The following is an 11,351-nucleotide window of genomic DNA, read 5'->3' on the forward strand; positions in this document are numbered from 1 at the left end:
TCTGAGGGATCTCAGATGAGCACTGAACCCTCTAGGCGTGGAGTGACGTTTCGGGCATTACATTACATTACATTACAGGCATTTGGCAGACGCTCTTATCCAGAGCGACGTACAACAAAGTGTATAACCATAACCAGGGCAACCTTTTGTCAAAGTAATTTACTTCACCAACTGATTTCTCGTCAATTCTGTAGGCCTATTCCTATTTATGTGTGTGGGGTGCACAATGCATGAACTATTTTGACTTATGTTTGACTATTGCCTATCGAACAGTTAGAATGGCTAGCTAATAGCCTACTTTAACCTAACATTCTTATTTCGCCTGAAATTTGTTAATGTTTGCTCGTATTTTAAAAATCAACTGCGACACACCAGATGCTTTGTAAATTGTGTGTGTTTGGTTCAATATTTGGTAAAAACAGGAAAATCTGAGTTTTTGGTGTACCTACTGTATGTTTGCAGCTATTAATAGGCTACTATTGTCACATTCCAAGATTTAGAGCACATTTGCTTTAAGACAGGAAAAAATGATAAATTGGTACAATAGTCTCCACTCATTACTCATGGCTGGAGCTTTTTTTTTTTTTTTTTTTTTTTTACAATCCAGTGCATTTTTGTCAATGCTTTATTACACAAATCTAGAAAAATAAATATTTTTAAATATGTCAGAAATGTGAAAAATGACTGGGTAAAGGCTGTTTGTGATTAAAAAGAATGCTGTGCCCCAAAAAATTAAGGACATAAATTAATTTCCTTTCCCATATAGTAATGTCATTTCGGCTAAACACTGGCCCAAAGGTAACTGGATCTAGAGCAAATAGTGGAATTCACAAAGGAAGTGGTAGATGAATTACTGGTTTGGCAGAAATTAATTAACTAAATTCACTGCATGCACGGGGTATTGCTGGAGTCAGCATTGCTAGCAACAAAACAAAACTTATCTTACAAATTAATTTCTTTGAGTATGAAGATCCAAATTAATGCGTTGGTTTAACTAATATATCATTAATATAAGTGAAAGTATTAGAGATCTAAATCCAAACATTTAATGATTCCTAAACTTGAAAAAAACTTCATCTGATATTACATCCTTTGATATAGATATCATCACGATAATTTTTGCACTAAGCTAGTATGTTGTATTACATACCAATTAATCAATGCCAAATGGCAAATATTTTATATGTGTGTGTTCATTTCTCATAGCATTTTTCATAAGAGTATCTGGGGCTGATTAACACACTGTTAAATAGAAATAAACAGACTGGTTAAGCTCGTATTACTAGCTCAAGTTTGATTTATCGGGAGACATATCATGTTTCTTGTTTACTTGGCAATGTGGGCTTATATATCAGACTATCTGTTGTTGATGTTATAGTAGATGGTAGGCTACTGAAAAGAACAATGTTGATATGATGTGTCTGCTTCTGTAGAATTAGGTGTTGCCTGAACAGGAATTACTGTAGTGGCAAAAAACCATGGAACATGATACAAACCTGAATTCCATCATTAACCTATATGTGTGTATATATACATATGGCTAAATGTAGAAAGAAGGATTTAAATCGTGACGTCTTTGATTTGAAAAAACTTCCATTTTGCCCTAGCACCTATGGCTGTTAAGCATTAAACCATATTGTATGTATATCTTCTTACCCATTTCCTGCATGGATTCTGTACATTAAAAAAGAATATAGCTGTGAGAAAATGCAGAACAGAAATGACTACAAACCCTTTCAACGCCTTCAATAATCAAGCATACACTAAAATTATTGGTTGTGCAGCAACACACAGTAAAAATCTGGCAGAGTAGGCTTGTAGTCACTTTCTAACCCATGTCCTTTCCTGGTTTCTTGTGCAGACAAAGCCCACAGCCATCCAGATTCTGCACTCTGATACTGTATTTATCAGTTTTAATGTAGCGAGTAGAGCATTGCCTCTCTACAACTGCCTGCAGTTACTTTCAGCAGTAATGTGTGTCATTCCTTATGATAACACACTGGGTCATGGAGCTGTGGGTTTGGCGAGTCAGTGCAGTGACCCATGCATTGTTATATAATGTCAAAGCACAGACTCCCAGCGACTGTGAGTGACTTGACTCCCATATGTATGCAGAGCCTTTGGCAGGGAGGAAATGTAGCACTGATCCCTCCCCCCCTTCACCACTTCCCTCCAGGGCACCCAGCACATTTCAGCCAGTCACTACTATGCTTGTTGAGATTATTTTGAAATCCAAAGTAAACACTAATGCTACCAAATATCTTAAGCCTTCTGCTGCTCGTTTGCTCCACAGGCCTGAGGTCTAGAAGGTGCCTGGCGATAAATAGCCATTCATCATTGGTCATACTTATCGCTCTACACTCAGTGCGCCTTTTCTATTAGTATTAAAGTGCCTTTATTTATTATTTTAATACATCTCCTTTGAATTTACTTAATGAAGTGGAATTCCACAGTAATTTAAGGAGGGTTGTTGTAATGGGAAACATTCCTTATGTTTGATGTGTAAACTATGTAAATGTTCACTAGGTTATGGAAAAGACTGCATTTTATTTCATGCTTGACTGAATGTAAACCTTCTTTAATATTTCTTCTTGAATTATTGTTAAAAAATGTAGTCAAACATAATAAATAATCATCTGGTGATTATGGTAAGCCTCGAGTCTTAATCAAAAATGGACTTTGGCATTACAGTATACAGAGAAATTGTATGACATCATAATCAAAATTCAGGCACAATGGTAAAATTATTTTTTCCTCTGGTAACTCAGAACAAGATCAATTCTTATAGAGTTCAACATTCAAAATTTCATAAAATATCTATTCCTCCTTGCAAATCACTAGTATTGACAGTCCTCAGGGGTTGACCCCATAGTTAGGGCAATTGGAATTTCCTTTATAACTTCATCATGAACCAGCCTCACTTTTGAATCTTGTGATTAACCAACATTACTGACACTTCATCTGAAGCAGCTGTTTCTTCATAACCAAATGGCTTATGGCACACTAATTGCAGCGGACTTGAACCATAAAAACTTGTCATAAGCGGAAATATGAAAGAAATGCTTTACGAGGAAACAGGCTGTCATTTTCTGTTGACACTTTTATTCAACTTGATTACAATGTAACAATACGATGTGATGTAGGTGCAATGACAATGATGACATTTATTTTGCAACAATTGGTACAAAAGAGGAAAATAAAATCCAACCATATTTCAATTAAATATAGAACAGTAGTCACAGAGTACTTCACCGTGTGTTAAAGAACACTGAGAACACATAGCAAGCATGGTATCACAAGAAATAGAGACAGAAATGCAGTAAAGTGCATACAATCAGTTTTTTTGAATGCCTAAAATGTACAGGAACTACAATGAAGTTTTTTTTAATGGTTTCCAGTCACTGCAGAGTGATCACATAATTACAGCCAGTTGGTAATTTGATAATCTTATGAAAAATCAAAATAGCAAGAGGTCTGAGGACCAGATGCTTTTCATGCAAATAGAATATAACAGAATAGAGTATTTTATAATGGGCTTTGATTAAACTCATTCTATGTTTTGAAATATTTTATGCAGTCTTTAGTTCAAAAGTTTCAATTGTGTTTTATGCCCCACAGAAGATTCTTTAAATTTATTTTGTAATCCTCAGATTCCATAACGTAATCCAGTGTTGATAAACATTGTTGAAGAACATTTTTTATAACTGGCAAAATAACTTAAATCCCTTGTCCATATGAGACAAAGGCCTCGACATATCCATGCCATGTTTGTGTTAAAAACGAACAAATAGGTTTCTCCTTACTGTAAAAAGAGCCTGACAATATACATATATAGTTTTCAGCATTCTGTTGGATGTTTAAAAAAATCATTATACGATGCCAGTTTGAGCGTGTAAGAAAACGCAGGCTCGCTCGGCGACCCGCGCGATAAAGAGCAGACGGGGGAGCTGAATGGAGGCCAGTGTATGCGGCTCCCGTTTCTGTACTGCATCAGTGACACGCCGCCGCTTTACCAATCAGAATCCTGAAGGATTGTGTACCAAATAAAGACAACCTGCCCCGAGCTGTCTCCACGGAGGAGTTACGTACCCGCCAGCCTCTGTTTACCTTTGAGCCCGTGCAGTGACTGAGTTTGTTATTCTATTATGTAATGCTATGACTGGCCAAAATTTAAATGACTGGTTCGAGGATTTTTGTTGTGGGTAAATGCACCTATGGTCTTTGTTAAAGTGCTACGTTGCATTGTAGCAGTCAGTGCGGGCGAACAGCCTGACCACAACCAAATAATCAAAGGGGATTGAGAATATAAGAGTATGAGCTCACAATAATTGCCAGTGCAGAGCACATTTGAGGAGCTTCAGATATATCAATAATCAAACTGTGGGGGTGGTTCATCCATTTCAAACCATGTGGGCCAGTCTTTCCTTTCTATAATTTAGTGTTGTGTGTCAATACACATTTTTAATTGTATATTTCACCTTTAAATCAGATGAGAGGTGAGATATGAAAAAACATTCTACTTTGTACTTATTTTGACAGCTCCAATATATTTAGGAGCCACTTTGTCTGACAAAAAATTACAGCAAAGAATGTTGTATTAGAAGAAAAACCAATACTGATTGCCTTCAATTTTAAAAAAAATATTTTTATATGCTTTGAATTTGTATTACATTTATAACCAAATGGCCTATAAATAACAATTATTTTCTTTTATCTGATTACCTGATATGTAGCTTCCCCCTCTGCCAGCAAAATACAATTAAATAAAATATATACAATACAATGAAAACAAAACAGGCAGTACATATACAACAGATGTACAGTGCCCTCTCATTAGTTTACTGGTAATTCATCTGTTTAGCCAGCTCAAATGAGAACCCTTTTAGGGCAGTGCAATTCATTTTTGCATTGCGGGACAAGTTCATATTTAACACTTGCTATAGACCTCTGTGTTTGGGGTGTAACACTGCTTTGTGGCAGACACTACTTACAAGAGACTCTTCAAACAGCTCAATATATACACAGCACTGGCCGTCGAGTTTACAAATTTCATCCAACCATATAAATTTAAGCAGTCCAACACACACAAACACTGTCAGAAAGTTTTATTTCTTTATTTGTCCTAAATGGTACATATTTATTGAAATCGTGAACTGCCAAGAATCACTGAAAAGATAAACCTAAGGACATTTTATGATTAAAAACAAAACAAAACATTTTTGTCAAAAATTAACCTTATATTTCCTTACCTTATATTAGTCGAACAAAGCAATTTCAAACAAAAAGGATGACTGGTTTTTCAAATGCGGGAAAAATAAAATAAAAAGCAGACAAACTTTTTAGCTGACACAGGCGAAGAGACACCCAACAGACCCGAAGACATGCTCCTAAATAGCACGGCTGCCCTAGCTCCCAAGCCCTAGAAACCCTGGCTCCCTGGGTCATGCAACAGCCAATTATGCGCCAGCCTGTGGGACTCCTGCCCGGCCATAGTTAAGAGTACCTCAACTGCCACTCGGGAAAACTGCTGTAGACTTTCTCATCTTTTATTTAAGGCTAATTCTGCCTCATTCACGCACTGTCAAAGGATCTTATACAACTGTTCATCAAAAGAGAGTTCCTGATTTTCTTAGTATGAGGCGTCTGGGGAAGTTCCTTCCAGCAGTCACCTAACTGCTCCCATTTCAGTTCCGGAGCACAATAGATAACTTTCAATAAAGCTTTTTTTTCTCCCGTCACCAAATAAACCCATAATTAGGGGACAGCTTAATTAATACACTAAAATATTCTTCACACATACCATACATACCACGTGCATTGTAATTATCTCCAAAGCTGCAGATGAAACTCAAGGCCCTCGAAGCACAAGGCTTTGCCTTACCTGTCTTGAGTTGCCTCGGCTAATTTATCTTTAGACGTTCTGTTATAGTGTCTAAGCCAAGCATGAAGCGCCCTCCCCCCAGCTGAGCTCCTGACCGCGGCAGCGCCTCGGACAGCTCAGACACCTGTCCCAGGGTGTAGTTTGAGTAACTGGGGCCGCAGGGGAACTGCATTAATCACTTCATTTGCCTTCTTAGGGGCTAACTTTACATCCCCTTTCATTCAGAAAATTAACTCATCAATGATACTTAGAAAGTCATTTTAAACTGCCAAGTAGCAAAATCAATGACAAACCTTCAGTTGGGAAACACAATGACAAACACTTGGATAATTTGCGAAAACTGCAAAGAAATCCCCAGAATGTTTACAGAAGGTGAGGCAATGCATTCTGTGGATGAGGAGTGAGTGGTAATAATGACACAATGCAAACTGTGATTGACTGCTGTGACACTACAATAATTGACTAAGTTTTTTACCGATGAAGCAGTTTGTTCTGGATAAATAGTACATTTTTCTTCATACAAACAGAGACCACACTGTTTGCATAGTCAGGACTTTTAAAACTGGCATAGTGCAAGACTTGGTTTTCAATCACTGGGATATGTTTTATACACGGTAACTGATCCATGATGACCAAAACCAGCTTCTGTATTGCTTACTCTCAAAATATTCGTTTCTTTTGCTTAGATGCAAATGTCATGTCAAGATTTAGCTCTTTGGATTTAAAAAAACTATGATCTGAAAAGTACTTTACTAAATTGCATGTCTTTGGACAACAGCAATTATAATAACATACAGCAAAGCAGGAATGCATATTACCATTTCAATACCCTCTCAAATATGTGTCTTAATTACTTTGCAGCATTAGTAAAACATATGATAAATGCATTTAAATTGTAAGTACAAGCAGAAAACAATTTGAGATATATGGACTACAGACATCTTTGCAGCTAAAGTTAATTAGATCCAATGGAACTTTGTATCTTAAAAACCATTCTGTGCACAGTAGTATTTACTGTCAAGAAGCTGTGAGCATTCACCCCTTATTTGTTCCAGAACAGCTCAAGCAATTTGTGGGCAAGGGAGGACTTAAAATAAATCATTAATCATTAAATCAAATGTCTAATACTCCAATGACATAACAGGGATAGACAAAAATGTATCTCTACATTGGACATTCCTTACAGTTGCACTCAATAGATAAGGAAAAGCCCAACTGTCTGACAGTTTCTAATGTTTGGGGTTTTTATGCAGCAGTTTTCTACAGTTTCTCAATCGCTGAAACCTGAAATAGACACCCAGCTTCAACCATTACAACTCACAACTGATTTGTAAAATATAATCTCAATATATCTATTAGCATTATCAAACTAATATAATCTAAACAAGAAAGAATCAAAAAATCTTGAATGAAACATAACAACACTATGATATTTTGGCGAGGACGACAATTCTGAGATACTTTCAGGTATGAATTCCTTTTTGCAAACATTTTTCAAACATCGCTCAGTGTCTGACCATTATACAGTTATATTTAAAAGCTTCTGTATTCTGCAAAAGCTTCTGCATGTTTCAACATTTGCATTTTTATTGAGACTTTGGAAACAATATATGCATAATCAATTTATTACATCATCTAATTATTGAGGAGCTTTTTAACTTTTAAAAAACGTATTTACTAATATATTTTAAATGTACATACTATAAAAACAACCACGTTTTATGTTCAAATTCTAAAGGTTGTTAAAAAGTGATGCTATGAGACATGCTATCACATCGGTGAATAATCATTAACCCCTGAACTTCTGTAAGCAGTACAATGCAATTTCACTAAAAGATGTCTGAGGTTATTACAATACTTACCGTTTCCATTGCACCTCAAGTCTTCAATATTATCTGGTGGAATGGTCAGACACACTGAGGATCCCTCATCTGAGGGGGGGCTGTTCACTCTGAATAACAACTGTTAATACCATACAGAACTTTCAGTACAGATGAAAATGACAAAGTCAATTATTGCTTCAGGCAACAAAGCTAAATATTTTATGCACACCACTCATCAAGTAGCTACTGGACATGTGCTAAACGACGCTCAATTTAACAAACTTACATCGCTGTGAATGTGGCTTAGATAAGCCTTAAAATTATGTGGTATTGCTTGACGTGGACAGCCTCAGAAAATAATAAGTTCCATGTGACACTGTCAGATGCGTCAAACGGACCATAAGTCTAGGACAGCATGTGCACAATTTGTTTTCAAAAATACAATTTGGTGATTCTTACATCAGCCTGAAGAACAGAAATCTCTCTATTTCCATCCACGCTGCTGAAATTTCATACATGCTGTCATTAATTTAATATTACTATAGATAATGAAGGGATCAAATCTTATTAATAATATTATATTCTGGCAAAATATAATATGCAATGAAATAATACAGAATGATTCATAGCATATTGACATGTACATTTTTTAAAAATAATTACATACCGCCAAAAGACAAAATCTATTAAGTCAGTATTAATCCCAGTATTAAATAAATTGTGCATGTCACCTATATTTGATCCCACCATGTGATATGTTCCAAATGCTCAAAGATCTACCTTTTCGGCAGATATGGTTTGAGTTGGATATCTGTGAGAAAGAGACACAAAAGGAAAGCAATGTTTAAAGGGGAAAACGTTTTTGAAGAAAAAAAAGCCATATTGATTAATGTGAGCAAGTATTATTTTGTGTCAGATAAACAAAGAAAACCATTACACGGTTTCAAATAAAATTAAAAGTTGCATAGTTATTATAGGCCTAATAGAGCACCAAAACCAACAGAATTGTAAAAAAAAGTGTTTAGTTTTAGGGGACTAACAAAATTTATGTTCGGGAAAAGGAACGTTGAACTGGAAAACAAAGAAAAAATAAAGAAAAGAACAGGTATAGTTACCTGCGAGTGGAAAAGCTGCAATCCCTATGACACGAGATGGCTTTCAAGCTTGGTACAGCCACCACAGTGCTAATTAAAAGTTGATATTTTCTTAAGAATAAATCTGAAGTTCTAATAAGTTAATTTACCTGTCTGACATTTTCGCTATACGCTGCCATAGTCATAAGGCAGCTGCCAACGCTTCGATGCGAGTTTCCGTGCTCTCCATCGTGGTCTCGTCGTCCACATTTCCTATCATCATGACACTTAAATGATAGGATAGCGTCGGAACGTGCCTGCATCACCATCCAGGGCAGGAGTTTTGAGTTTTTAAAAAAGTGATGGGTAAAATAATACAAACAAGCGTATCATTACCTACTAGAACACTAAAGAAAAATACCAAAACAAAAAATAAATAAATAATTTTTTTAAAAAGGAAAAGGAAACCCCTCCACCAAAAAACAATTTTCCAAATTGATTAGCCAAATTAACATTGTAAATGCTTGCTAACATTATATTTAGATCACTGTACAGCTATTCTGCTTTTACATATATGTTAGCCTATATTAACTTTATTTGAGCAACTACTGCTAAATGTTGTTGCACAAATATTCAGCAAAGTAAAGATACAGACGCATCACTAAAAAGTTAGCCAGTACTTTATGTAGGCTAGCTAAATTCATGCAATTACATAGGCCTACTCACTCTTTAGACTATGGTTCCGCCGTAAAAAATCTTGCTATTGCTTTCTCTTTTTACGGGTTTCTCTAATGTTTTCAACTTCCTGCATGGTATTAAAACCCACAAGTCTTCTGATCCTTGCTATTCTGGCATTACACAGACCACTACTGTATTATGAATCTGCCACTACTCGTACTCAGCGTAGCTGAAAATAAATAAATTAATAAATAAATAAACAAATAAATAAACTTCGTCGCAATCTCCTTAACACTTCCTACTGTCGAAAGGTTTTACACCAGATTCTGCCATTAGACCTATTGCCAAAACGGAGACAACAGGTTTCTAAAAAAAATACTATCATATAGCCTATGCATATATCAGAAGATGATACTACTTTTAATAGTGAATTAAACTGAATGTTTCTCAGTGATCTCTGTTATAAAAAACTAAATATATTTGTACTGAAGTGGTTTGACGGTTTATTCCAGTCAGTAGTTGGCGTTTTGCAAAAAGGAATAGGTGCATAGATGGGGACATCTGGTGGAAGATTCTTGAATTGCGACACAATTTTATTACATTTAATGCAGTTTTTTCTGTTTCTAATTCTATACGTTTTTGTTCTTCATTATCATCACCCTGTATGTCCATGGCAGAACAAATTACATTTTAAACTGTGTCAATTCCACCCTGTTAAATGTGAATTTGTTCAGTAACAATTTACAGATTTCATCCCTCCATCTGACTCCCTGTCTATGCCCTACCTCAAAAATATTGTTACATATTGTGACATTATATTATGTGCAACCTCTCTGAGTGATAAATTCTACTAGCCTGCACTTACCAGTAAAGTTAATAAGACCTTATAACCCTCCTTGCTATTACAAAACATAACCAATATGTACAGTTTGCCCAATTAGTCTCATGGCTGCTGGAACAAAAATGTTAACTTTTTATCAGGTTTGTTTAATAGTGGTTTATGCTATTGTTAACTGGAGTTGGTTATTTCTACACAGTCAATCATATACCACACAAAACTCTTTCTTATATGTTTTATGGATCTGTGCTGCTCATATTCTGGGATGTGTAGCCTTTAACTGCTCTGAACTCTCAATATCAACCAATCCACATAATAGGCCTCATTTACAAAATGTACGTACAATCACATTTGATCATAAACTGTGTGTAAGAACATTTCCAAGAACATTTTGGCATTCATCATTTTTTCTTATCTGTATTTGGTCATGGCTGTTTCCTTATGTTAATCATATGAACAGGATTGCGCATAAAATTTACAAACAGCCAGCATTCTTTCTCTCATACACCTGGAATACACACAAAAACAAAGGTCTGCGCATGTGTCATGAATCCCAAATTGGTTTTTCGTTGGAACAAAAGTAAGAGGAATTTAAGAAAAGTTTTGTGAATGAGGCCCATTGTGTGTATCAGGGAATATGGGCAGAATTCACTGAGAAAACATCCTCAAAACAAATCTAGATCAGTGGTTTCTAAACCTGGTTGGGGCCACTTGTGTATGCTGGGTTTCATTCCAACCACAACTGCAATCTCAGGATTTGAACAAGCTGTTATTTTTCTTTAATAGGTGCTTTTCGTAGAGAGATTATTTATCCTAAATTACATTATGGCAGAAATAGCAATAGATGCCATGAATAATTAAATTTAAACAGTCCGGGGAACGCCCTTTCCTGTTTCAGCATGACAGTTGCTCTGGGCACACAGCAAGGTCCATATAGAAATAGTAGAAGAATTTGACAGGCCTACACAGAGCCCTGACCTCAACCCCATCTAACACCTTTGGGATCAATTGGAAAGCCAACTGCGAACCAGGCCTAATCACCAATCAGTGCCGGACCT

At 36.0% G+C, this 11,351-nt stretch overlaps 1 long non-coding RNA gene across 1 annotated transcript; it reads right to left on the bottom strand.

Annotated features, from left to right (window-relative positions):
- Positions 1–7,624: 7,624 nt before the first annotated feature.
- LOC118224883 lies at positions 7,625–8,902 on the bottom strand. Its single transcript, XR_004764715.1, has 3 exons — positions 8,820–8,902; positions 8,436–8,515; positions 7,625–7,843 (listed from the first exon to the last, which is right to left on the bottom strand). It is a non-coding gene; the product is annotated as an uncharacterized LOC118224883 (long non-coding RNA).
- Between the last annotated feature and the right edge of the window lie 2,449 nt (positions 8,903–11,351).

This window comes from Anguilla anguilla, chromosome 4 (genome assembly GCF_013347855.1).
Source record: "Anguilla anguilla isolate fAngAng1 chromosome 4, fAngAng1.pri, whole genome shotgun sequence".
NCBI lineage: Eukaryota > Metazoa > Chordata > Actinopteri > Anguilliformes > Anguillidae > Anguilla > Anguilla anguilla.